Here is a 27172-nt window from a genome sequence, read left to right as displayed (position 1 = left end):
CAATCATATCTAGCCCCCCCCCCTAGTGTGATATACAGTCTATTAAGAAGAGGCTTTCCTGATGCATTAGGCGAGTCTTAGCTTCTTCTGGCTCATATCCCCAGGGATTTCCCGTATTCCAAGCTGCATCAGACCATGAAGCACAGTTCTCATTCCCTGGCCTGGTTACACAGATATATACCGCAGCCCCTTCGACAGTTGTTAAAAACTTATAATTGGGGTTACTGCTCTTTCTCCCAAATTTAAGATTCCATTGACATTTCACTATCCTACAAAAGTCAAATCTGAAAACAGCAGCTTTCTCAGAGGCATCAAACCAAATTGTTGGTATCCCTGAGGCGTCTGTAGTTAGCATAGGTATCCGTCCTTCTTGAGATGAAGCTGTCAACATCAACAGGAGCAGGATTGTCATTGTTCCACTCCCGGACCATACACTGGCTTGCATGATTCCAAGCAGGGTCTTCCCTCAAACGGTGTAGCTGTGGTGAGAGAACCATGAGATTCCAGCTCCAGTGGTTCCCGTGCGTGTCTTTGGATTACTACACAACCTCCTGGAACAGAATCAAAAACTTATTCATGCATAAGCAACAGTCTCCTATTGTGGCCCTGGACATAGCCACCAGGTTGTCTGAGAGGGGACATTCTCCTATGCGGCCTCAGTTACACAACATTTTGTATTACTTCCCTGCTGTCGTAGCTTTTTGGCATCTGGAAGGCTTCTGGTTACCCTGGGAAGAGATCAACACACACGAGCACATACACTCCTACCTGGGGGTAGTTGTATGAAGTCAATCTGCAGTCATTGAAACGAGTAGAGAGGCTTGGGCATGTGTATGTGGTGCATTGCCTATACTACCTGTGTTGTGCAATGGGGTACATGCCTGAGCAGAACCCAAAAGGGAGCATTATGAAGTTGTGAGTGACCCTCTCATCTACCATGGCACATATATCCTTGGACCGGTGCGTCGGTTTGTGAGCCTCTTGGGCCGTCACAGAGTTCAAAGACCTTGGCAGACACACCCGCTGTCCCACCTTCCACAAACCTGCATGGTGACGGGTATCACTCTGCAACCAGACCCTCGACTCCTCCCAGGTGGGTTCCCAAGTCAGAGCCTGCAAGATACTTATAGTTAACAGGTTATACTCCATGCTTACCATAGTCAGTGGGGTGGCCGCAGGGGTCTCGTGTCGCCTGTTCATTCCTGCAGCTTCCTTGGCTGCTTTGTTCTTCTTGTTCGTGCCTCATGCCTTGTTGGTAGAGAGCCTCCAGTGTGTCCTTAACTCAACTATGGCAACCTCTTTCAGGAGCAGTAGTGCGTCCATCACCTGCTTAATGAGGTGCCAGTGTTTGACAGGAGTCATTGTGTCTGTAAGAAAACCTCTTGCCCTCCATGTGGGGCCAAACTCATGGGTCACTCTCAAAAGATATCCTGACATTACATTAACATTGTATCATTTCCCTTTTGCCCCTCTAAGTGCCTCAATGAGTGCCAACAACTCCACCTCTCTTGTGGACATGCGAGGAGGGAGTGGTTGTGATTTTATTACCTCATGCTGTGTGACCACCGTATACCCAGCGTAGAGCCGTCCTTCTTTTCCAATGTTCCTTCCACCATCTACAAAAAGCTCAACATCTGGATTAGGGTACTGTCACACTATACGATTTACCAACGATCACGACCAGCGATACAACCTGGCCGTGATCATTGGTAAGTGGTTGTGTGGTCGCTGGGGAGCTGTCACACAGTCAGCTCTCCAGCGACCAACGATGCCGAAGGCCCCGGGTAACCAGGGTAAACATCGGGTTACTAAGCGCAGGGCCGCGCTTAGTAACCCGATGTTTACCGTGGTTACCAGCGTAAAAGTAAAAAAAAACAAACCGTACATACTTACATTCCGGTGTCTGTCCCCCGGCGTTCTGCTTCTCTGCACTGTGTCTGCGCCAGCCGGAAAGCACAGCGGTGACGTCAGATATCACCGCTGTGCTCGCTTTCCGGCCGGCCGGCGCTCACAGTGCAGAGAAGCAGAACGCCGGGGGACAGACACCGGAATGTAAGTATGTACTGTTTTTTTTTTTTTACTTTTACGCTGGTAACCACGGTAAACATCGGGTTACTAAGCGCGGCCCTGCGCTTAGTAACCCGATGTTTACCCTGGTTACAAGCTAACGCATCGCTGGATCGCTGTCACACACAACGATCCAGCGATGACAGCGGGAGATCCAGCGACGAAAGAAAGTTCCAAACGATCTGCTACGACGTACGATTCTCAGCAGGGTCCCTGATCGCTGCTGCGTGTCAGACACTGCGATATCGTATGGATATCGCTGGAACATCACGGATCGTACCGTCGTAGCGATCAAAGTGCCACTGTGTGACAGTACCCTTACTGAGAGGTACACGCGAGACATGTGAGAAATCTGCATTTGCTTCTTGAGCCATAAGGGCTATACCATTTTACAAAAACAACAGAAAACAGCAAAAACACAGTAATTTACTAGTACTCTTTACTAGTACTCCTCCCCCCCTTTTGAATCCACTACCTCAGTGCAGGAGAGTAGCTGGATTCAAATAACAGGAAAAGAAAAGAAAAAGTTTGCTGGCTAGGAGCCAAAAATTTGAAACTTCAACAACTTATCAACTAAGCAGAAACAGAAAAATCTGGTAATAGGGTAGCATATACTTGGGGTGTAGAACCTATGTGCAAATTTTGGACAGTTGGCAGAGTGCCAAGTTTTCGTACCTTGCTGGGCGGTCTTATCTAAAACACACTTTACGTAACTCTCGGAGTTTTTGTTTTCAAAAACACTTGCGATTTCTGTTCAACAGTTTCTTTTACCAGTCTATATTTAACATTTCTTTAACAACCATGCAGTTGTTCCTTTTTATCAACATGCTTTTACATTCTAAATCAACATGACTTTACCCTCTATTGATCTGTCCATGTGACCGAAGCAACCAGTTTTACACTTCAAACCCACAGAGAAAAGCAAAGTGTCTAGCAATCTGGATATAATCCTCAGGTTGCGCTCTATTCAGGGGACACCTGAATGGTATGTCACTAGGATGCCAGAGATTGTTGTCCTCTATGTGACTCAGCAAGGTTCTGGGGTCCACAAAATGGTCCCGTGAACGTTAAGTCGGAAACACTTCAATTCAGGGAAACTAAGTGACAGAGGTCCAAACCCAGCGTTCTCCTGACTATAACCGGGTTCCACTGTTTTTACGATCCACCATCCCTCTGATGAGATGGTCAGCATCAGCCCAATTTTACACTCAGGGCAAGACATTTACAAAATTTGTGCTGGGGGTCGGTTCTTTACAAGATTACAAGTAATCCTAATTCCTATACACCATGTAAATACAAAAAGTCCCAGAAAAACAAAAGCAAAACCTTCCGGACAATACAGATTAATGTATCTCAAAAGATGTCCACAATCTTGGGTACTATTGTCCATACAACAAAAACATCAAAACCTATATACGGACCTATGTGTTCAGAAATGAGCTCTGTTTCTAACACATATACACACTTGGGCTGAAAAACTTGACCATCTAGACTCTAACACACTCTGCAGATCATTCGGCACAATTGTTCACTTACAGTGAATATCAGTTAGCCAGGTAACAAATATTCGGTTTCAGCTCATCATACACATGTGACTATGTGTTTTAACTACTAGCGTTCCTATGTTTTTGTCCCGGTACCAATTGACCAAGAGACCACACCTAATTTGGACTCCCTTATACACGCAGGATTTTTATTTGTAAATCCTTATAGATACACACGTCATGCGAAGTCAAGCAAGGAGTCTCATATATCAATCACTCTCTGACATACACATTTATTCACTCAGCTGCCAAGTGGCTGTCACTGTCTTTCCTTATCTGTGTACTCTGACCTGCCCTTCCTTGCTGCCTGATATCACCTCAGCATATGCTAGTGCCTCTCTGTTATCTGCCTACACCTGTCCTCTGCTCTCTGTTATCAGCTGAAGACTCTGCGTTCTCTGGTTACGCTGACAGCTAACTACTCTACTCATGTGTAGTCTCTTAAGGTGCCCTTCTCTGACGGCCTCTTCTCTACTCTATGGTGCTAGCACCCTATCTACACGTTCTAACCTATACTGTTTCTCACAGTTGAGGTGTGTAGAAACGCAATTCCCCTTCTCCGCTCCTTTCGTAACCTACGCTAAAAACTCAGCCAATAGGCGTGCGGACTGCGGGGTGTGATTAGTGATTTGGCCCTATGTGACCGCCGCAGTGTCACTCACTAATCCAACTCAGGCCTTCTAGTCTACCTTAGGGCACCTGTCTCTGACTTAATTTGACGTACACAGAAACCCTGAATACTAACCAGAGAACATAACTACCTAACACCAGGCAGAGTAACGTGATGAAAATTACCTCTCGATCTACTAGCACCATCTAGGGAGGGGGCAGTGTCTATGCGCACATAAGACAGACAGACGGACGTGACAGTGGTCTCTGACCCAGAGTGCCCCTTGGGGTCGCTGTTGGGAACTGCAAAGACCCTGACCCGATTCAACCGGCTTTTACACCGTATCTCTATTACACCTGTCCTGAGAGGACGTCTCCTCAAGGGCAAAAGCACACACTCAGTTACTCTTCAGTCATATACTAAACACGTAACAGGACAGACAACAGATATAGCAGCACATAAAATTAACCAATCCGATATGCCTTTTAAATATCACATGGATATTCTATGGTTCTTTGCCAAAAATGGACGGCCGTGTATGCAGATTCTGGCTATAACATACCTCGGAGGCCGGCTTGCAGATTATGAGACAGATGGAGACACAGAGAGAGAGTTTGTAAGAAGCTAAAGGTTCTTACCGTGTTCCGCGGATTGTCTGTGTGTCCTGGTCTCAGATCTACGACGTGCCGGACTTCCAGATATTGATTGATCTGCCGTTATGGCCGCCCGCCCAAAGGGACGCCAAATATGTTGGGGTGGTCTGCAAGTCAGACCCTCAGGGATATTGGATGGCTGCCAAATTCGAGGATTCTCCAGAGAATGATGGACATAGACAGATGTGGTATCTGATCATTGCCATAAGCCGTTTATTGAGACATGAAGTTATATACACTTTTGAGTAGGCGTATACATTATGTCCGAGCGCCAATCAGCTGTTTATTACTTATGAAATCATTCTTAAGATATAAGGTCTAATTCCTAATAAGGTCATATTGCTGGCCAGGTGAGTCTGACATAAGGGGTAACTCGAGTTTAGCCACGCAAGAGGCTAAGGTCCCAGACCTAATCTTTATTAGGCATAACTCTCGTCAATAACATTAATCAGCAGTCAGCAGTTCTAATTAATAATCACTTTGTCAGCAGGTATGATTTAGCAAAGTCTCAAACATGTCAAGACATATTCCTAAGAGTCAAGTATATGAATTATGAGATTGAAGTAAGGTGGTCCCTGATTTCCCTATCAGGACCGTGTTCTTTTCTTTGAATGCCTCTTTTTTTCTCCTGTAAACTCTATGTTGATGCCTTTGCCCAAAAAGCTCTACTTTTGTTTCATCTGACCAGAGAATATTCTTCCAAAATGTTTTAGGCTTTTTCAGCTAAGTTTTGGCAAACTCCAGCCTGGCTTTTTTCTTTTTTCGGTGTAAGAAGTGGGGTCTTCCTGGGTCTCCTACCACACAGTCTTTTTCATTCAGATGCTGATGGATAGTACGGGTTGACACTGTTGTACCCTCGGACTGCAGGGCAGCTTGAACTTGTTTCGATGTTAGTCGAGGTTCTTTATCCAACATCCGTACAATCTTGCGTTGAAATCTCTTGTCAATTTTTCTTTTCCGTCCACATCTAGGGAGGTTAGCCACAGTGCCATGGGCTTTAAACTTCTTGATGACACTGCGCACGGTAGACACAGGAACATTCAGGTCTTTGGAGATGGACTTGTAGCCTTGAGATTGCTCATGCTTCCTCACAATTTGGTTTCTCAAGTCCTCAGACAGTTCTTTGGTCTTCTTTCTTTTCTCCATGCTCAATGTGGTACACACAAGGACACAGGACAGAGGTTGAGTCAAATTTAATCCATGTCAACTGGCTGCAAGTGTGATTTAGTTATTGCCAACACCTGTTAGGTGCCACAGGTAAGTTACAGATGCTGTTAATTACACAAATTAGAGAAGCATCACATGATTTTTCAAACAGTGCCAATTTGTCCACCCCCTTTTTTATGTTTGGTGTGGAATTATATCCAATTTGGCTTTAGGACAATTCTTTTTGTGTTTTTTCATTTAAGACAAATTAAATGAAGATAATAATACCAAAGAATTTGTGTTTGCAATCATTTTCAGGAAGAAACTGAGTATCATCTGACAGAATTGCAGGGGTGTGAATACTTTTGGCCATGACTGTATATCACAGCTGAAAAAACTGCAGGATTAGTATGGCAGAAAAATTTCCACACATCAGGACTAAGTTCAGTGCTCACGCTATAAAGCACTGCTATTTCTCACCATTCATCTCTGGCTTTTTTGTTTTGATGCACAACTGGAGCAGTATAAATGCCGTATAATATTTCACTGCTTAAAGAACTTTTCAAAATTACTATTGCAAGAAAATGTACCCAATTCAGATGGACTTCTTACACTGCAGTATCAATATAGCGATGCTATTGCTAACCAAACATGTCTGGCTATTTTGTTTTGATGCATAACTGACACAGTATAAATGCCATATAATGTTCAATTGCTTAAAAAAGTTGCAGTATTAGTATCATGGGAAAATTTGCCTACCTCAAATGGACTTGTTACAGTGCAGTATCAATATAGTGATGCATTTTCTAACCAGCCTACTCTGGCTATTTTATTTTAATGCACAGTATAAATGGCGTAAAATATTTGTCTGCTGAAAAAAATTGTCAGGAATACTAGTACATGAAAACTTGCCTACTTCACATGGAATTGTTACTGTGCCGGAGCAATATGCTAAAAAAAAACTCTGGATGTTTTATTTTGATGCAGAACTGGCACAGAAAAAGTGGCATACAATATTTGTATATTGGCAGGAATACTAGCACTGGACAATTTTCCCACCCCTTATGGACTTTTTACACTGCAGTATCAATATAGTGATGCTATTGAGATCTAACCAAGTCTAGCTGTAAGATATTGATGCACAACTGGTACACTATATTTTTCACAGCTGAAAAACTTTGCAGTATTACTATAGCTGGAAAATTTGCGCACCTGAGATGGACTGGTTACACTGCAGGAGCAATATACCAATGCTATTGAGATTCAACCAAGTCTGGTTGTATGCTTTTGATGCCCAACTGCCACAGTAATAATTGTGTGTAATATATCCCTTCTCAGGACAATTTGCAGGATTAAGAGCAAACTAATATTATTTGCTCTGAGAATGGCTTTTGGTATGAGTTGCAGCAGAAATAAAGTGCAATTAACTCTATCCTGTCCAAAGCTATCCCTTCAGCACAATCTCTCCCTAAGTGCTGCTAGCAGCAGTATTAATATTGATTATAATTAGCCTTAAGAAGGGCTGTTTTATTTGATAGAAATACAAATGTGGTTAAATCCCTGCCTATTCACAGCTACAATTCTGTCCCTCTTTTAGAAGCAAATCTCTATGCTCTGCATGTTTCGGGTTACAGTGTGCAAAACACAGCGTCACAGGTCTTCCATAGACCCAATGACACTATGCAGCCAGCCAATCACAGTAATGCCACAAGCAAGATGGCATTACAGTGACTGGTATGCAATCCCTGCATGTTTATTGGCTGTCTAAAAAGCACCAAACATGTGGGGCGGGGACTCGAGCTTCCATTTAAGCATTAAAAAAATACTAATACTCGCCAAGCAACGAGCACCACGATCACACTGATGCTCAAGCGAGTAACAGTAGTGACAATAATACTCATTCATAACTACTGAAAAAAATCTAAATGGCTACAATTCTTTATTAATTGCATCGCAACATTACAAAAGTAGAATGTCAGGCACACTTTCTAGCAAATTAGTTTTTTTAAAAACGTTTAATTAGTAATTTTTCTTCAACCCTTTCTTTTTCTAAATCTTAATATTTTCCAGATCTTGAGGTTCATAGCCACTTCAATAAAACAAACAATTTGCCAGTGATGCGAAGAAAGGAAACATGCATGTTTACATAGACAAACCAAGGCAAAATATGTCAGCATTCATTTAGTATTCCAAGACTTGAGCTACAAACATATGTAAAATATGGCACTTTTAAAATGTCACTCTCCATTACATCATTATTTAGTTGCAGATATAATGTATTTGTAAGCCATTGGGAAAGAGACAACTGTTTCAAAATCTGTTTTATGTTGAATCTCCTGTTTTCCCATACAAGAACTAACTTACAATAAAAATGATAATTGACTTTCAGCTACTATTGTAGCAAACAAAAGAACAACCTTTGAGTATAACCCAATGGGGCATCAAATATTGTGCTAGCTGTCCAATGAACACAATAAAGAAATTAATTCATATATCTCTCACAACACAGCTAACCCTATTGAATTAACAGAAATGCAAATATATTCAAATACAAATATTACTTTCAAAAGATTGTCATGGCTACATAATCTGTGAGAAATGGAAGTGCTTAACCAGGGTTACCCTTAAAATAACACATTTGAACTTTTTTAATTAACTTGTCGTAAATTAACATTTATGAAAACTAAAGTATAATTAAACTTGAATATAATACATGTAAACATTGCATGTCCCTTTGAACAATTACTTTTCTAACTTCTCAGTTTTCAATAGCAAGAAGTTAGTGGATTTACCCCAGTAGGAATTTTGACCATCTGTGATATTTTCATGCACAGCATATCTGAATGTATGTAACCATTTTCATATATCTTAATGGAGTTATTTTAGCAGTCAGCAATCACATTGTGCAGGTTCCATTCATATGAAAGGGGCTGTCACAGAAATGTATGCAACCTGTTTGTAACATCTAAATATACTGCAAATTTAACTCCTTTCTGACATTGGACGTACTATCCCGTCGAGGTGGGGTGGGCCCGTATGACCACCGACGGGATAGTACGTCCAGCGCGATCGGCGGCGCTCACGGGGGGAGCGCAGCCGAAAACAGCCGGGTGTCAGCTGACTATTGCAGCTGACATCCAGCACTATGTGCCAGGAGCGGTCACGGACCGCCCCCGGCACATTAACCCCCGGCACACCGCGATCAAACATGATCGAGGTGTGCCGGCGGTACAGGGTAACATCGCGCAGGGAGGGGGCTCCCTGCGGGCTTCCCTGAGACCCCGCAGCAACGCGATGTGATCGCGTTGCTGTGAGGGTCTCTTACCTCCTCCTCGCTGCAGGTGCCCGGATCCAAAATGGCCACGGCATCCGGGTCCTGCAGGGAGGGAGGTGGCTTACCAAGTGCCTGCTCAGAGCAGGTGCTTGGTAAGCCTGCAGTGCTGTAAGTCAGATCGGTGATCTGATAGAGTGCTGTGCAAACTGTCAGATCAGCGATCTGTGATGTACCCCCTAGGACAAAGTAAAAAAGTAAAAAAAAAAATTTCCACATGTGTAAAAAAAAAATAAAAATTCCTAAATAAAGAAAAAAAAATATATATATTATTCCCATAAATATATTTCTTTATCTAAATAAAAAAACAAAACAATAAAAGTACACATATTTAGTATCGCCAGGTCCGTAACGACTCAACCTATAAAACTGTCCCACTAGTTAACCCCTTCAGTGAACACCGTAGGAAAAAAAAACCCAAGGCAAAAAACAACGCTTTATTATCATACCACTGAACAAAAAGTGGAATAACACGCGATCAAAAAGACAGATATAAGTAACCATGGTACCGCTGAAAATGTCATCCTGTCCCGCAAAAAACGAGCTGCCACACAGTGTCATCAAAGAAAAAATTTAAAAGTTATAGTCCTCAGAATAAAGCGATGCCAAAATAATTATTTATTCTATAAAATAGTTTTTATCACATAAAAGCGCCAAAACATTAAAAAAATATAAATGAAGTATCGCTGTAATCACACTGACCCGAAGAATAAAACTGCTTGATCAATTTTACCAAACGTGGAACGGTATAAACGCCTCCCCCAAAAGAAATTCATGAATAGCTGTTTTTTTGTCATTCTGCCTCACAAAAATCAGAATAAAAAGCGATCAAAAATGGTCACGTGTCCAAAAATGTTACCAATAAAAACGTCAACTTGTCCCGCAAAAAACAAGACCTCACATGACTCTGTGGACCAAAATATGGAAAAATTATAGGTCTCAAAATGTGGAGACGCAAAAACTTTTTTGCTATAAAAAGCGTCTTTTAGTGTGTGACGGCTGCCAATCATAAAAATCCGCTATAAAAAATGCTATAAAAGTAAATTAAACCGCCCTTCATCACCCCCTTAGTTAGGGAAAAATAATAAAATTAAAAAAATGTATTTATTTCCATTTTCCCATTAGGGTTAGGGTTAGGTCTAGGGTTAGGGTTAGGGCTAGGGCTAGGGTTAGAGCTAGGGTTAGGGCTAGGGTTAGGGCAAGGGTCAGGGTTAGGGCTAGGGTTAGGGCTAGGGATAGGGTTAGAACTAGGGTTAGGGTTGGGGCTAGGGTTGGAGCTAAAGTTAGGGTTAGGGTTGGGGCTAAAGGTAGGGTTAGGGTTGGGGCTAAAGTTAGGGTTAGGGTTTGGATTACATTTACGGTTGGGATTAGGGTTGGGATTAGAGTTAGGGGTGTGTCAGGGTTAGGGGTGTGGTTAGGGTTACCGTTGAGATTAGGGTTAGGGGTGTGTTTGGATTAGGGTTTCAGTTAGAATTGGGGAGTTTCCACTGTTTAGGCACATCAGGGGCTCTCCAAATGCGAGATGGCGTCCGATCTCAATTCCAGCCAATTCTGCATTGAAAAAGTAAAACAGTGCTCCTTCCCTTCCGAGCTTTCCCGTGCGCCAAAACAGGGGTTTACCCCAACATATGGGGCATCAGCGTACTCGGGACAAATTGCACAACAACATTTGTGGTCCAAGTTCTCTTGTTACCCTTGGGAAAATATAAATTTTGGGGGCTAAATATCATTTTTGTGGGGAAAAAAAGGATTTTTTATTTTCACGGCTCTGCATTGTAAACTGTAGTGAAACACTTGGGGGTTCAAAGTTCTCACAACAAATCTAGATAAGTTCCTTGGGAGGTCTAGTTTCCAATATGGGGTCACCTTTGGGGGTTTCTACTGTTTGGGTACATCAGGAGCTCTGCAAATGCAATGTGACACCTGTAGACCAATCTATCTTAGTCTGCATTCCAAATGGCGCTCCTTCCCTTCTGAGCTCTGCCATGCGCCCAAACAGTGGTTCCCCCCCACATATGGGGTATCAGCATACTCAGGACAAATTGGACAACAACTTTTGGGGTCCAATTTCTCCTGTTACCCTTGGGAAAATACAAAACTGGGGGCTAAAAAATAATTTTTGTGGAAAAAAAAATATTTTTTATTTTCACAGCTCTGCGTTATAAACTGTAGTGAAACACTTGGGGGTTCAAAGTTCTCCCAACACATCTAGATAAGTTCCTTGGGAGGTCTAGTTTCCAATATAGGGTCACTTCTGGCGGGTTTCTACTGTTTGGGTACATCAGGGGCTCTGCAAAAGCAACGTGATGCCTGCAGACCAATCCATCTAAGTCTGCATTCCAAATGGCGCTCCTTCCCTTCCGAGCTCTGCCATGCGCCCAAACAGTGGTTCCCCCCCACATATGGGGTATCAGCGTACTCAGGACAAATTGGACAACAAATTTTGTGGTCCAATTTATCCTGTTACCCTTGTGAAAATACTAAACTGGGGCTAAAATATCATTTTTGTGAAGAAAAAAAGAACTTTTATGTTCACGGCTCTGCATTATAAACTGTAGTGAAACACTTGGGGGATCAAAGCTCTCAAAACACATCTAGATAATTTTCTTAGGGGGTCTACTTTCCAAAATGGTGTCACTTGTGGGGGGGGTTTAATGTTTAGGCACATCAGGGGCTCTCCAAACGCGACATGGCATCCCATCTTAATTCCAGTAAATTTTGCATTGAAAAGTCAAATGGCGCTCCTTCCCTTCTGAGCTCTGCCATGCGCCCAAACAGTCGTATACCCCAACATATGGGATATCTACGTACTCAGGACAAATTGCACAACAACTTTTGTGGTCTAATTTCTTCTCTTACCCTTGAGAAAATAAAAAATTGGGGGCAAAAATATAATTTTTGTGAAAAAATATGATTTTTTATTTTTACGGCTCTGCATTATAAACTTCTGTGAAGCACTTGGTGTGTCAAAGTGCTCACCACACATCTAGATAAGTTCCATAGGGGGTCTATTTTTCAAAATGGTGTCACTTGTGGGGGGTTTCAATGTTTAGGCACATCAGGGGCTCTCCAAACGCGACATGGCGTCCCATCTCAATTCCAGTCAATTTTGCATTGAAAAGTCAAATGGTGCTCCTTCCCTTCCGAGCTCTGCGGTGCGCCCAAACAGTGGTTTACCCCCACATATGGGGAATCAGCATACTCAGCCCAAATTGTACAACAACTTTTGGGGTCCATTTTCTCCTGTTATCCTTGGTAAAATAAAACAAATTGGAGCTGAAATACATTTTGTGTAAAAAAAATGTAAATGTTAATTTTTATTTAAACATTCCAAAAATTCCTGTGAAACACCTGAAGGGGTAATAAATTTCTTGAATGTGGTTTTGAGCACCTTGAGGGGTGCAGTTTTTAGAATGGTGTCACACTTGGGTATTTTCTATCATATAGACCCCTCAAAATGACTTCAAATGAGATGTGGTCCCTAAAAAAAATGGTGTTGTAAAAATGAGAAATTGCTGGTCAACTTTTAACCCTTATAACTCCCTAACAAAAAAAAAAATTGGTTCCTAAATTGTGCTGATGTATAGTAGACATGTGGGAAATGTTACCTATTATGTATTTTGTGTGACATATGTCTGTGATTTAAGGGCATACAAATTCAAAGTTGGAAAATTGCAAAATTTTCAAAATTTTCGCCAAATTTCCATTTTTTTAACAAATAAACGCAAGTTATATCGAAGAAATTTTACCACTATCATGAAGTACAATATGTCTCAAGAAAACAGTGTCAGAATCGCCAAGACCCGTTGAAGCGTTCCAGAGTTATAACCTCATAAAGGGACAGTGGTCAGAATTGTAAAAATTGGCCCAGTCATTAACGTGCAAACCACCCTTGGGGGTAAAGGGGTTAAGGACACATGTGTGTTCCAGGTTTTATGGAAATAGAGTTTAATTATATCATAATAAAAAGTATGCAACTATAAATGAGATGATCTGATGAAAATAAAATTTTCCAAATCGCTTTTACCCAGAAATTGTATTAGCAGCAAACTTATTTTCTGTGGTATTGAATTTCTTTTATTTATGCTCTAGGTTCTGGATTGAACCTAGAGCAAAAAAAAATTAAGGTGTAAAAATAACCAAATATCCACTTTACTACAGACCTCTCTGACCACCCATCCCGCATGTTGTGAGTACCATGTAAGTCATTGGTACTTCTTCTTCCCACCACCATACAAACGTTTTCATCTTGAGCTAGATCTTCCATCCAGAAACAGGCCCAGGACATTCCTGCTCATGGGTATCATAAGATTATGGCACCCAAGGAGAAATCATGAAGTCAAAAGTAGTGTTGAGCATTCCGATACCGCAAGTATTGGGTATCGGCCGATATTTGCTGTATCGGAATTCCGATACCGAGATCCGATACTTTTGAGATATCAGGAATCGGTATCGGGATCGATATTAATGTGTAAAATAAAGAATAAAAATAAAAAATATTGATATACTCACCTCTCCGATGCAGCCTGGACCTTACCGATGTAACCGCCAGCTTCCGTTCCTAAGAATGAGTGCTTGAAAGACCTTAGATGACGTCGCGGCCTGTGATTGGTCGCGTGAGCGGTCACGTGACCGCTCCGCGACCAATCACAGGCCGCGACGTCATCTAAGGATTTTCAAGCGCTTGAAAGACCTTAGATGACGTCACGGCTTGTGATTGGTCGCATTGCGGTCACGTGACCGCTCCGCGACCAATCACAGGCCGCGACGTCATCTAAGGACTTTCAAGCGCTCATTCTTATGAACGGAGTCTGGCGGTTACAATCAGGGTGGGTATATCAATATTTTTTATTTTTATTCTTTATTTTACACATTAATATGGATCCCAGGGCCTCAAAGGGAGTTTCCTCTCCTTCAGACCCTGGGAACCATCAGGATACCTTCCGATACTTGGTGTCCCATTGACTTGTATTGGTATCGGGTATCGGTATCGGCGATATCCGATACTTTTCGGGTATCGGCCGATACTATCCGATACCGATACTTTCAAGTATCGGACGGTATCGCTCAACACTAGTCAAAAGCTTAAGTCGTGTGTGTGTGCTGGGAAGTTCTGGGCCTAGTCGTGGTTGGAAGTCCCAGTCTAAATTGCAGGTTGTATGAACACGGCATTTGCTGTGGTATCATAACATTGTAATCTTATGACTCAAATGTGCAGAGATGTACTGTGCCTAGTTGCAGCTGGAATTCACAGCCTAGAGCAAAAAGACCTAGGGTTTCAGCAGCTGGTAAAAATAGGTGTAGAAGACTGTATCATTTAGTGAAAAAGTGGTCAGCTGAGAGACATTTTGCTGAATTCATATAAAGTGAATTATAAAATATGTATTTTGTAAAATTCTAGAAAGAAATCAATTCCAACTGAATAAATTCTCTTTTTTCCAATATGAAACCTTCCAATTCATATTGCAAATTAATTTTCAATACATTTGTTTATGATCAATGAAGATTCAAATCTTTTGTTTTAATCCAGATTCTGAATCACTGTCCTGTTTTTGCTCAATTGTCAGAGCTACAACAAAGCTAACTAACAATATCAGGAACTTATCTGGTCAGACTTTTACACATCTAGTTGTAAAGAATAAATGATTGCAACCACTAAGAGACAAAATAAATCTTAGTAAGGGTTCACTCATAGTGATGAGCGAATACTGAAATATTCGGATTCAGGAAAATCGGCACAAATACTTTCTAATATCCATGTATTCATACCGAATAATGGATCCAATGCAATTCAGTGGGAAAGCTGAATATTTTTCTGCTGGACCCAACAAAAAGGTCTGGGGACATGGGAAAAAAATCTGAAATGGATGGGATAGATAAATATAGATCAAAAGCCGTCAATTTGTTTGCCGCATACAGTAAAATCACAGCGTGACAGGCTAGAATAGAATAAATAGAATAGATATATATACACATAGAATAGATAGATATACAGATGTCAGTGACACACAAATATATACGAGTATATATGTATATATTACATCTATCTATCTTTCTATCTATCTTCCTAAGAAAAGTCGGCAATTCAGCAACAACATACTGTAAAATCTCAGCAGGAGCCGACAGCATAAAATAGATGGATTACACAATGTTAATAAACATAGAATAGATAGATATATTGCTGTCAGTGACAAATACAATTAGCACAGTGTGTGTGCAGCTTACTGTACATGTATTTAATTTTTAAAAGTTGATTTTACCTCTGGTCACTGAGGCTGCATTCCCAGCCGGGCTGAACTGCAGTGATCGCGGTGAGATCCCCTGTACCTCATAGTGCTAGCGGGGATGTCACTGAGGTCACCGAATCTCACAGAGGTCACTGCAGTTCAGCCCGGCTGGGAACGTAGCCTCAGTGACCAAAGGTAACCTAGATGACTTTACCGCTGGTCACTGAGGCTGCACTCGCAGCTGTTCAGTCACCAGTGGTTCTCAGCCAGGATGATCACATCTTGGCACCGTCCAGGTTTAAAACTATTTATCCCCCAGACATGGATTACGGCGTGGGACAGAACAATGGATAGGTTAATCAACTCCTTGGTAGCAGTGGGTCAGATTCCAATGGCCCTGGTGGTCTAGGATCTACTGATTTTAATATTACAATTAAAAAACTGTTACACAAGCGTACTCGTTTGTGGTGGAACAAAGCTTTTTTACAGAATTATATTATTAAAGATCTGATTCCAAGGGGGTTAAGGGTCAAAGTGATACCCTCGTTTCCCATAGAAGATGAGGAATTCATAAAAAATTGGGAGGATGTTTGTAATAATACATCAAAAAAGTTTATGGAATTACTTATTAATCTTAATACCAAGAGTATTCAAACAATCGACCAAGAACTGGATAATTCATATACTTTGGCCAAAACTCAGTTATCTACGGATGAGTATCAATTAATCAATTCGGCCATGGAAAAAGATATGGACGTCTGGGTAAAAGAAATTCAAGATAACCACGCTAATAAATTATCACGTGACTTGAAAGACGTCCAAACGAATAGAATATATCGATGGAGAAGACCAGCAACCAATGATCCTCCTCGTACTCGGACTACATCTATATCATCTACTCCGTCATTGAGTGAATACTCTGATGCTTCAGCCTCTTCGTCAACATCATATAAAGATACATCCAAACGTAAAAGACATCTGCGCAGTACACCCTACAGACGTAATTTTGATTATTCAGATGATAATCGTCTAAAGGTAATTAACCTTAGTACCCATTCTCTCTCTCAGACTGATTTGAAAGTGTTGTACAGAGGTCTCTCATTCTGTCCCGATTCCCCATTCGATCCTTTTTTTGCAATTAAGGACTTGCATATTTTTGCAAGATCGCTTATGTTTAAGAAATATTTTCATGATGATGCAACCTATGAATTATTTCCAACAGAATCGGAACAAACGGCACTACAAGTCTTAAACGAATTGGCTCAAGAGAATTCAGTACCAGAAGGAGGTAAGATTCCACCATGTATTGCACCACGCTCAAAGAAATTTCCTCCGTTTTCTACCTGTGCAAATATTGATCTATTTGTCAAAATAGTTAGCGAGGAATTCAAAAAGATTCCTCGCTATATCACTAATGGCAATTTAAACTTTGAGGAACGAAAAAGCCTCCAGAGATTGAGAAATTTACCCGGGGTCGTGATCAAACCGGCAGATAAAGGGGGTGATATTGTCATCTGGCCGTCTACAATGTATGAAGCCGAAGTTTTCAGACAATTAAAAAATAAAACATGCTATAAGAGGCTTACTTACAACCCTTTATCTGCCTTTACCTCCGAGCTAAATATTATTCTGAACAGGGCCAACAGCGAAGGTATTATATCTAAAGAACTTTGTCAAGCCCTTCTAATTAAAGAACCATGTATACCTACGCTATATTTATTACCCAAGGTACATAAAGACCCTGTAGTACCACCCGGCAGACCTATCATCTCTGGTAATCGCAACTATGTGGAAAATATTGGTAAATTCATTGACTGTAAACTACAACCACTGGTGGAATGTCTTCCATCTTTTACCCGAGATACAGGTGATTTCCTGAAGAAGATTGATGGTTTGCACATTGAGGACGACACTATTCTAGTCACGTGTGACGTTGAATCACTGTACACTAGCATAAAACACGCAGATGGTATACATGCAACTAAATGGTTCCTCACTACATCTGACTACCCGGCGACCATGATTGACTTCATTATTGAAGTCCTAGATTTCAGTCTGACACACAATTTTTTCATCTTTAAAGAGGCCCTCTACCTACAGCTCCAGGGCACCGCAATGGGCGCATCATATGAGCCTGCGTATGCAAACTTATTCCTGGGGCTGTGGGAGAGGGACCTCTTTATGTCAGATTGTCATCAAGATATGTGCCGTGTCCTATTTTGGACACGGTACATTGATGACATTTTTTTCATTTGGCAAGGTAGTGTGGAACTGTTGGATTTATTTATTTATTATCTCAATGACCACAATCTTAATATCCGGTTGACGTATCATCATCATAAGTCCCACATTGAATTTCTGGATGTCACTGTAAAACGTGATAATGATAACATCTTGCAAACGGATATATTCCGGAAACAGACGTCAACTAATTCACTATTACACGCTTCATCTGCGCATCCTAAATCTTTAATTAAATCCATCCCGGTGGGCCAATTTCTTAGGCTTAGACGCTTGTGTTCTACTAAAAAGGATTTCGAAATTAGAGCACAAGAATTAAAAACTAGATTTTTGGACCGGGGATATAGTCACCGCAGTTTAAAACGGGCATATAACAGAGCCAGGCATTCATCTAGGAATGATTTGCTATACTCTGTCCCCACAGCATCTAATCCAATGAATGTGCGCTTTATCACTGACTATCATTCCAGAAATCAAAAAATGAGACAAGTATTAGAGAAGGCATGGCCTATTTTACTTGCGGATGAGACTCTTTCAAAATATCTTAATGAGCAACCCAGTATCACATTCCGTAGATCAAAGAATATCCGTGATGTGCTGGTGAAAAGCTACTATGAGAATAATCCCAAAACCTTTCTTTCTCAGACTCAACAAAAGAAAGGATCTTTCCAATGTGGACATTGTAAGGCATGCCCTAATATCGAACGGACTAATACTTTTAGTGATTCTTCTGGGCTAAAACAATTTAACATCAGACATTTTATTAATTGTGAAACCAAGGCGGTTATCTATTACACCACATGTCCTTGTCCCAAAATTTACGTCGGCCTTACTACCCGTCAGTTCAAGGTACGGGTACGGGAACATGTTAATGGTATAATTGCCGCTCAGAATGATTAAATTGACCTCTGTACCCTCAAGACTATTCCAAAACATTTTAGGCAGTTTCATAATTGTGATCCGAGATGTTTAAAAATTAGAGGCATTGACAAAGTAAATCTATCTATCCGTGGAGGCAATATAAGCCAAAAATTGGCACAGATGGAATCAAAATGGATTTGGTCACTTGACACAATACAACCCCATGGTCTAAACGAAAATATTAGCTTTGTTCCATTTTTATAACCTGTTCCACCAAGTTATCCTATGTAGAGTTTAATTGTAACATATTGTTTTTAAATATTTATTAGTTTATTAAACATGTTTTTAATTTATTTTTTATGGGGCACGTATATAGTTCACACGTATATATAGTTATATAGATATTTGTCCTGTTTTTATGTATTTTACTTTTTTCTAGGTATGTTCCTCTATTTATTTATGTACACTGTATCATATTTATTATATTCATGTTTTTAGTTTTTTCTAGTTGCCACTTACCTGGTGTTCCTTTAATGAAGGTCTTGTATGTTGGGCATCCCCGCCATTGGAGTTACAGCAACATCCGTCTATGTACTCTTCCATCATGTTATTGAAATGGACATTTGGTTGAAGACTTGCTTTTTATTTATTAATTTTTCCTGAAATTGAAATGAAAATGATAATAAGGAGAATTACGGACTATTAAATGAATTTATTGATTATTTTTGTACTATTTTGTCCATATTACTTTCATGTATGTTATTTTCATTATTTAATATTTTTATTATTATTTATTATTTTTTGTATTTTTAATTATTTTGGCATAATAATAATTATTTATTTAAGCACTTTATTATCATTATTATTTTCATTTGTATTTTTATTTATTTATTTTATTTATTTTTTCTAGTGTCGGCACCACATATGTCACTTATTTATTTATTTATTTGGGTCTTTTTTAATAATGTTAATAATAATAATATTTTTAAATATCTTTTCACATATTTTTATATTACTTATGGTGCATGTTTGTATGCTCTCATTATATACACTAATTTATGATTATTATATTCTTTACTTCTTTCACCCCGTAATATGCATGTAATTATATATATATATATATATATATATATATATATATATATATATATATATATATATATATATATATATATATATATATATATATATATATATACATATATATTATTAATTTTGTTTTTGGGTGGGTTTAATTCATTTTTTCACGGCCATTTATTATATTATTTCATTTATGTTTTTTCTGGTCCACACTTGTTTGTTCATTTATTTATTCAATTTATTTTTCTCACTTACTTATTCTACATATACGGTTGTTATATGCATTATTTTTGTACTTTGTTCACTTTTTATTAGTTTATCTTATTTACTTATTTCTATTGATCATTCATTACCAGGACCTTGTAGTTTCGGTATTTTTCCTTTTCTTTTCAGGACCTGCAGGTCACGTGTCCTGCGTTCACCAATAACGGCGGGCCGGATGGTACGCGCATCATTGTTGTGCTCCTGGTGTCTCCGCCTGCCGGTCTCATGTCCCTCGATGCTGCGTCCACTGCACGCGGCGCCGGGGATCACATGGGCTGGCGGCGGGTGTCGCCATGGTTTCGCCCAATAATGGTGTGCGTCGCTCCACATCCGTGCCGCTCGTTCATTGGTTGCTCCGCCTTTAAATACTTTCCCTCCTCTGGATGACGCCACCCCCTGACGAAGGCTGACGCCGAAACGCGCGTCGGGGACTGGCACATCCAGGAGACAGCCGCAGTTCAGGTAACCTCCGCTCTGGGCACCTTTATCACCTCTATTGCCTTGATTATATTTATTACTCTTAACACGCACAACCTATTAAGGGGTGCATGTATTATTGGCGCCTGCTATTCTCTGAGCTAGGACCTGTCTATACGGAAGTATATCTGGCTATACATATATACAAAAAAAAAATTTCTTGCATTATACGTACAATTCTTTGCTGGATATATCCATTTATTCATTTATATATATATATATATATATATATATATATATATATATATATATATATATATATATATATATATATATATACATGCCACTTACTGCATTTGCAGTAGTATATGTATTTCAGCCACATAATATTTTAGTGTGCATGTATATGTGTATATATATTTCAGTTCTGTGGCAGATGACAAATAAACCATCCAATGTTCAATCACATCTTGCCACTATTCTAAATATCTTAGGACTGTATTTATAATATTTATTACATTGCTCTGTCTCCATGGTGTTGTGCCATTTTTTTGGTTTCTTTTTCCCCCCTACCAATTGGTGTAATTTTTCCATTAATAAACTAACTATATTATCATTTGGACATTAGTTCGGTTTTTTGTTCTTTGTGTTTCTGTATTTATTCCGAGTTGTCCACGTAATTATGTCCATCTTAGAGTATATTTGATATACATATGTTTTTCTATTTTTATACGTATGTACTCTTTGGCTTGAGCGTTATGTTTAGGGATATTGTTGTTTTTTATTTTTGTTTTATAACTAGTGTTGAGCATTCCGATACCGCAAGTATCGGGTATCGGCCGATACTTGCGGTATCGGAATTCCGATACCGGGATTCCGATACTTGCCGCGTATCGGATACCGGAATCGGAAGTTCCAAGATTCAAAATGCAGAAATTCAGCCAATGCGAATGATTCCAAGTGTGGGCACATCCTGTTTAGCATGGAGGGCATGAAACTACTGGCAAGGCTGTGATTGGCTGCTGAAATGATGTCATGATGCAGTTTAAAAGTCGCTGGCGCCATTTTGCGATCACTCTGCTGTGAATTCAGTTAGTGACAGGACGCTGTTTGCTGACTGAGGGACAGTTTAGAGATAGCGATTTGCTTCTTTGTGCTTTCCAAAGGCTAATTTAGCAACCGCTGTGTTCACCTACTATTCACCTTGCTTTTGCCTTGTAGCGCTGTTTTCACAGCGATCTGCAAGGTCTGTGTGTGTGTGTGTGTGTGAGTGCAGCCCACTCTCTAGTCTGAGTGCAGCCACATAGGCCATCCATAGCTGGTTGTATTCAGTTCAGGGAGGGTGGTTCATTGCCTCATACTGTTCTTTTTTTTTTTTTTTTTTCAAGTAGTGTAGTTTGCTGCTAATTTATTCAAAAAAATCCTATTAGTGTCTTTCCACCCGTCTCCAGCTTATTTGTGGAAAAACACTACATAGGATAACGTAGAGGAGGGTTTTTGGGCCTTGCAGCGCCGTTTACGGCTGTCTGCACGGTCTCCGTGTGACTGCAGCTCGCCCTGTAGTCTGTGAGCAGCCGTAGCCTGGTTGTCTCCAGCTCAGGGTTGTTCACTGCGTCATACCGCCAAATCAATTTTCATTTTGTTTTAAGTAGTGCAGGCTGCTGCACATTTTTTCAAAAAATTCCTATTAGTGTCTTTCCACCCGTCTCCAGCTAATTTGTGGAAAAACACTACATAGGATAACGTAGAGGAGGGTTTTTGGGCCTTGCAGCGCCGTTTACGGCTGTCTGCACGGTCTCCGTGTGACTGCAGCTCGCCCTGTAGTCTGTGAGCAGCCGTAGCCTGGTTGTCTCCAGCTCAGGGTTGTTCACTGCGTCATACCGCCAAATCAATTTTCATTTTGTTTTAAGTAGTGCAGGCTGCTGCACATTTTTTCAAAAAATTCCTATTAGTGTCTTTCCACCCGTCTCCAGCTAACTTGTGGAAAAACACTACATAGGATAACGTAGAGGAGGGTTTTTGGGCCTTGCAGCGCCGTTTACGTCTGTCTGCACGGTCTCCGTGTGACTGCAGCTCTATCCGTTGTCAGTTCAGCCCCCAAAAAATAAATAAATAATAAAGTTCACCAAACACACCAGTTACACCACTTTACATTTGTGTAGGCCACATTAGCTCAAATTAAAGTCTAGTCCACACTTTAGAAAGTTAGTGTTTCTTATACCTGTTAGGAGGAGTTGCTCAGGAATAAGCACACAAAGCCGTTAGTACTTTTCTGCTTATCTTTATCAGTCAACCAAGATGAAGAAGGCAGTGAGTAAGGCACGTGGGCGTAGGCGTGGGCGCGGAGCAGGGAGGGGACGTGGGGATTCTGTGCCTGCTGCGGGCACCGGTGACTCATCAGCACCCACATTCACCAGGCAACAGTCGTTCATGCGCAGCTTTGTGTCAGAGCGCCGTACACCGCTGCTGCATGAAGAACAAATTGAAGCCGTTGTCGGATGGATGGCAGCTAATGCATCAACTTCAATTAGTGCCACATCCTCTCAGACACAGAGCACTGGAGAGCAGCCATCTGTCTCTTCACCACCTGCCAAATTGCCCAGGCAGACAGAGAGCCCAGGACAGGAGCCGTCTCTACTTCTGTTCTCTGAATCTCTTGGCTTGGAAACAGGGGGCCAGCCAAGCAGCATTGGAGAAATGGAAGAAGAGGCAGGGTGCAGTGATGCCCAACAGCTTTTTCTCTCTTCCTCTGAAGAGGCGGGTGGGCCAGTGGCTCCGGTCACCACATCGCAGGCCGCATCAGCTGATGATGACACTCAGGTGCAACTTACTGGTGCGTGCTCTGCTGCTGAGACTACCCAGGAGGAGCAGTTGGGGGCAGAGGGTAGTGTAGATGATGAGGTCCTTGACCCATCTTGGCGTGAGGGACAGGAAGGTGGTGGGAGCAGCTCTGAGGAAGAGATTCCCCGTACGGCCCAAAGAGGGAGAGGGAGGGGGAAGACTGCGGATCCTGCAGCCTCCGCTTTGGCACCCGTTAGGAGCATGTCTCTTCCAAAAGCCAAAAAGGGCGCTCCCAAGACTTGCAGTGCCTGGTCCTTTTTTGACACAGTTGCAGATGACATTTGCTATGTCAGATGCAAGGTGTGTCATCAAAAAGTCAAAAGAGGTCGAAATGTCAGCAACCTCAATACCTCCAACATGTGGAAACATGTGCGCAACAGGCACCCAGCGGAGTTAGAAAAACACACTGAAGAGCTAGGCCAACCAACAGCGGCAGCTACCACCTCTTCAGCTCGTGTTGCCTCTTCCTCTAGCTCACACGCAGCTGGTTCGGCTTCCTCCCAGGATCGCCGTGGAAGAACCTCTGGCCCTGTTGTCCAGAGACCCGCTGTAATTCCACCCGCAGCACCACTTTCCCAGTCATCCACACACTCCCAGCCCAGTCTACAGCCATCGGTAGTACAGGCATGGGAGAAAAGGCGGCCTTTCTCGTCAAACCACCCACGAGCACAGGCTCTGACAGCAGGCATTGCCAAACTTCTTTCACTGGAAATGCTGTCATTCAGGCTGGTGGAGACTGACAGCTTCCGTGACTTGATGTCATTGGCAGTCCCACAGTACAATGTGCCCAGCCGCTTTTACTTCAGCAGGCAAGCCGTCCCTGCCCTGCACAAGCATGTGGAGGGACACATAAAACACGCGCTACTGAACGCCGTCAGTAGAAAGGTCCACCTCACCACCGATGCGTGGACCAGTCAACATGGACAGGGGCAATACCTTTCCCTCACTGCCCATTGGGTTAATGTCGTTGAGCCGGGTACAGACCGTGCGAGTGGCGCAGGACGTGTCCTGCCCACTCCAAGGATTGCAGGAATCCATTCTGTACGCATTGACTCCTCCTCTTACACCAGTTCCTCAGAATCATCGCTGCAGGAGCCGTCACAGTCCACCTCCACATGGACCCGTGATGAACGTGTACCTGTTACGACCGACATGAGCACAGCCGTGGCCAAACATCAACAGGCCGTGTTGAAATTAATTTTTTTGGGGAATCGTAGCCACACAGCGCAGGAGCTCTGGAATGCCATCAAGCAGGAGAGCGATGTGTGGTTTGTGCCAGCGAATCTCCAGCCAGGCATGGTAGTGTGTGATAATGGCCGAAATCTGGTGGCAGCTCTGGGCCTCGGCAACCTCACTCACATCCCATGTCTGGCACATGTGCTCAATTTGGTCGTGCAGAGCTTTTTGAGGGACTATCCGGATCTTGATGCACTGCTGCACAAGGTCCGCCTAGAGTGTGCTCACTTGCGGCGTTCCAGCACGGCAAAAGCGCGCATTGCGGCTCTACAGCGCCGACACCGCCTGCCGGAACATCGCATCATATGTGACCTACCTACCAGGTGGAATTCCACGTTACATATGTTGGAGCGGTTGTGTGAGCAGCAGCAAGCTGTAATGGAGTACCAGCTGCTTCAGGCGCAAAGAAGTCGCAGTCAGTGCCGTACAGACTTCACAACCACAGAGTGGGCCACTATGAATGACGTCTGCCAGGTTTTGAGTCCCTTTGATTATTCCACGCGGATGGCGAGTGCAGATGATGCACTAGTCAGCATGACTGTCCCCCTTATCTGCCTGCTTGAAAAATCACTGCAAGCGCTAAGGGATGATGTTGTGGAAGAGGTGGAGGATGAGGATTCACCATTTCCATCATCTTCTGGACAGTCAGCGCCACGTGGTTCCTCACAAACGCGTAGGCAGGGGACAGTTTGTGAGGAGGATGAGGAGGAGTCAATGGAGGAGGAAGACATCCATCCAGAGGAGGGAGTTACCGAATTGTCCAGTACTCAGTGTGTACAGCGAGGGTGGGGTGATGACGAGCGGGCAGAGACGACGCCTCCAGCAGGGGACAGCGTTTCTTGGGCAGTTGGCAGTCTGCAGCACATGGTGGATTACATGCTGCAGTGCCTGAGAAACGACCGCCGCATCGCCCACATTCTCAACATGTCTGATTATTGGGTGTTCACCCTCCTCGATCCTCGCTACCGGGACAACGTAGAAAGCCTCATCACACCGTTGAACCGGGAGCGAAAAATGCGGGAGTACCAAGACACACTGGTCAATTCCATCATCTTCTCCATTCCAACTGAGAGAAGTGCTGCTAGTGCATTCCAAAGCAGCTCAGTGCGTCCAGGCAGTGGTGGAGGCTCTGCACAAAGAGGGAGCAGAAGCAGTGCCTCTGCCCAAGGCAAGACCAGTATGGCCCAACTGTGGCACAGTTTTCTGTGCCCCCCACAAAAGTCTACACCATCACAGACGGCTCCAGTCAGCAGGAGGCAACGGTTCCGTCAGATGTAGACAGACTACATGTCTTGCCCTCTTGCTGTACTCCCAGACGGCTCTTCCCCTTTCAAGTTTTGGGTCTCAAAGCTGGATACATGGCCAGAGCTAAGCCAGTATGCATTGGAGGTGCTGTCTTGCCCTGCGGCCAGTGTATTATCGGAACGTGTCTTTAGTGCTGCAGGTGGTGTACTAACTGACCGTCGCATGCGACTATCCTCCGATAACGTTGACCGGCTTACTTTCCTGAAAATGAACAAGGCCTGGATCTCGCAGGAATTTGCCACTCCTCCTCCTGATTAAATAATTAGGTCACTGTATACGTTATCCAGGTCTCCTGTTGTGTTCATCTTTCTACCACCTGAACTTAAATTCCTGGGCTCCAACACCGCCAGTTGAGGCTCAGAAGTGCCGTCTGCACAGTCAAAACATACGACCCAGTGTTATTGGGTTTCAGTAATGTCAGCTGATCCCCAGCTGTGTAGCCGGCAATGTGTCATGCGACCGCCACGCTGACACAACAACTGAAATGTAAGGGAATCTGTCCCCCCCCCAAGGCGTTTGTTACTGAAAGAGCCACCTTGTGCAGCAGTAATGCTGCACAAGGAAAAGGTAGCTATTTTGGTTTAGCTCCTTGCACACGCAGAACTTAACACTTATAAAATGTGTCCACTGATACCGTAAAACCGTCCCGGAGGTGGGACTTTCCTTCGTAATATGACGCAGCACAGCCGTCATTCCTACCCCCCCGGCGCTGCGCCCCGGCTCCTCAGCGTTGTTTGATTCCGTCCCGGAGCCTGCGCTGTTATGTTATCCCGTGGCCAGGCACACTTAGCGCTGCCCGTCTTCTGGCATCATTTGGTGTCAGGATGGCTGCGCCTGTGCGGCCGCGCTGGCCGAGAGCCCGCCTCGCAGTGTCTTCTGATTTAATCCCACTGGGGGCCTGGGATCCATGGACATGCGCATTGCATATCTGAACCTCCACCTCTCACTCATCTCCCTATGGCTTCTTCAGACTGTTCGGTGTCAGCTGGTCCCTAATAGCATGCCACGGTCGTGACACCGCACAGTCTTAAGAAGCCATAGGGAGGGGAGTAAGAGGCGAGGATATGCACTGCGCATGGCCATGGATCCCAGGCCCCCAGTGGGATAAAATCAGAAGACACTGCGAGGCGGGCTCTCGTCCAGCGCGGCCGCACAGGCGCAGCCAGCCTGACACCAAATGATGTCAGAAGATGGTCAGCGCTAAGTGTGCCTGGCCAAGGGATAACTTAACAGCGCAGGCTCCGGGACGGAATCAAACGACGCTGAGGAGCCGGGGCGCGGCGCCGGGGGGGTAGGAATGACGGCTGTGCTGCGTCATATTACGAAGGAAAGTCCCACCTCCGGGACGG

This window comes from Ranitomeya variabilis, chromosome 6, assembly GCF_051348905.1.
Source record: "Ranitomeya variabilis isolate aRanVar5 chromosome 6, aRanVar5.hap1, whole genome shotgun sequence".
Classification (NCBI taxonomy): domain Eukaryota; kingdom Metazoa; phylum Chordata; class Amphibia; order Anura; family Dendrobatidae; genus Ranitomeya; species Ranitomeya variabilis.
Note: the sequence above shows the minus strand (reverse complement) of the source record.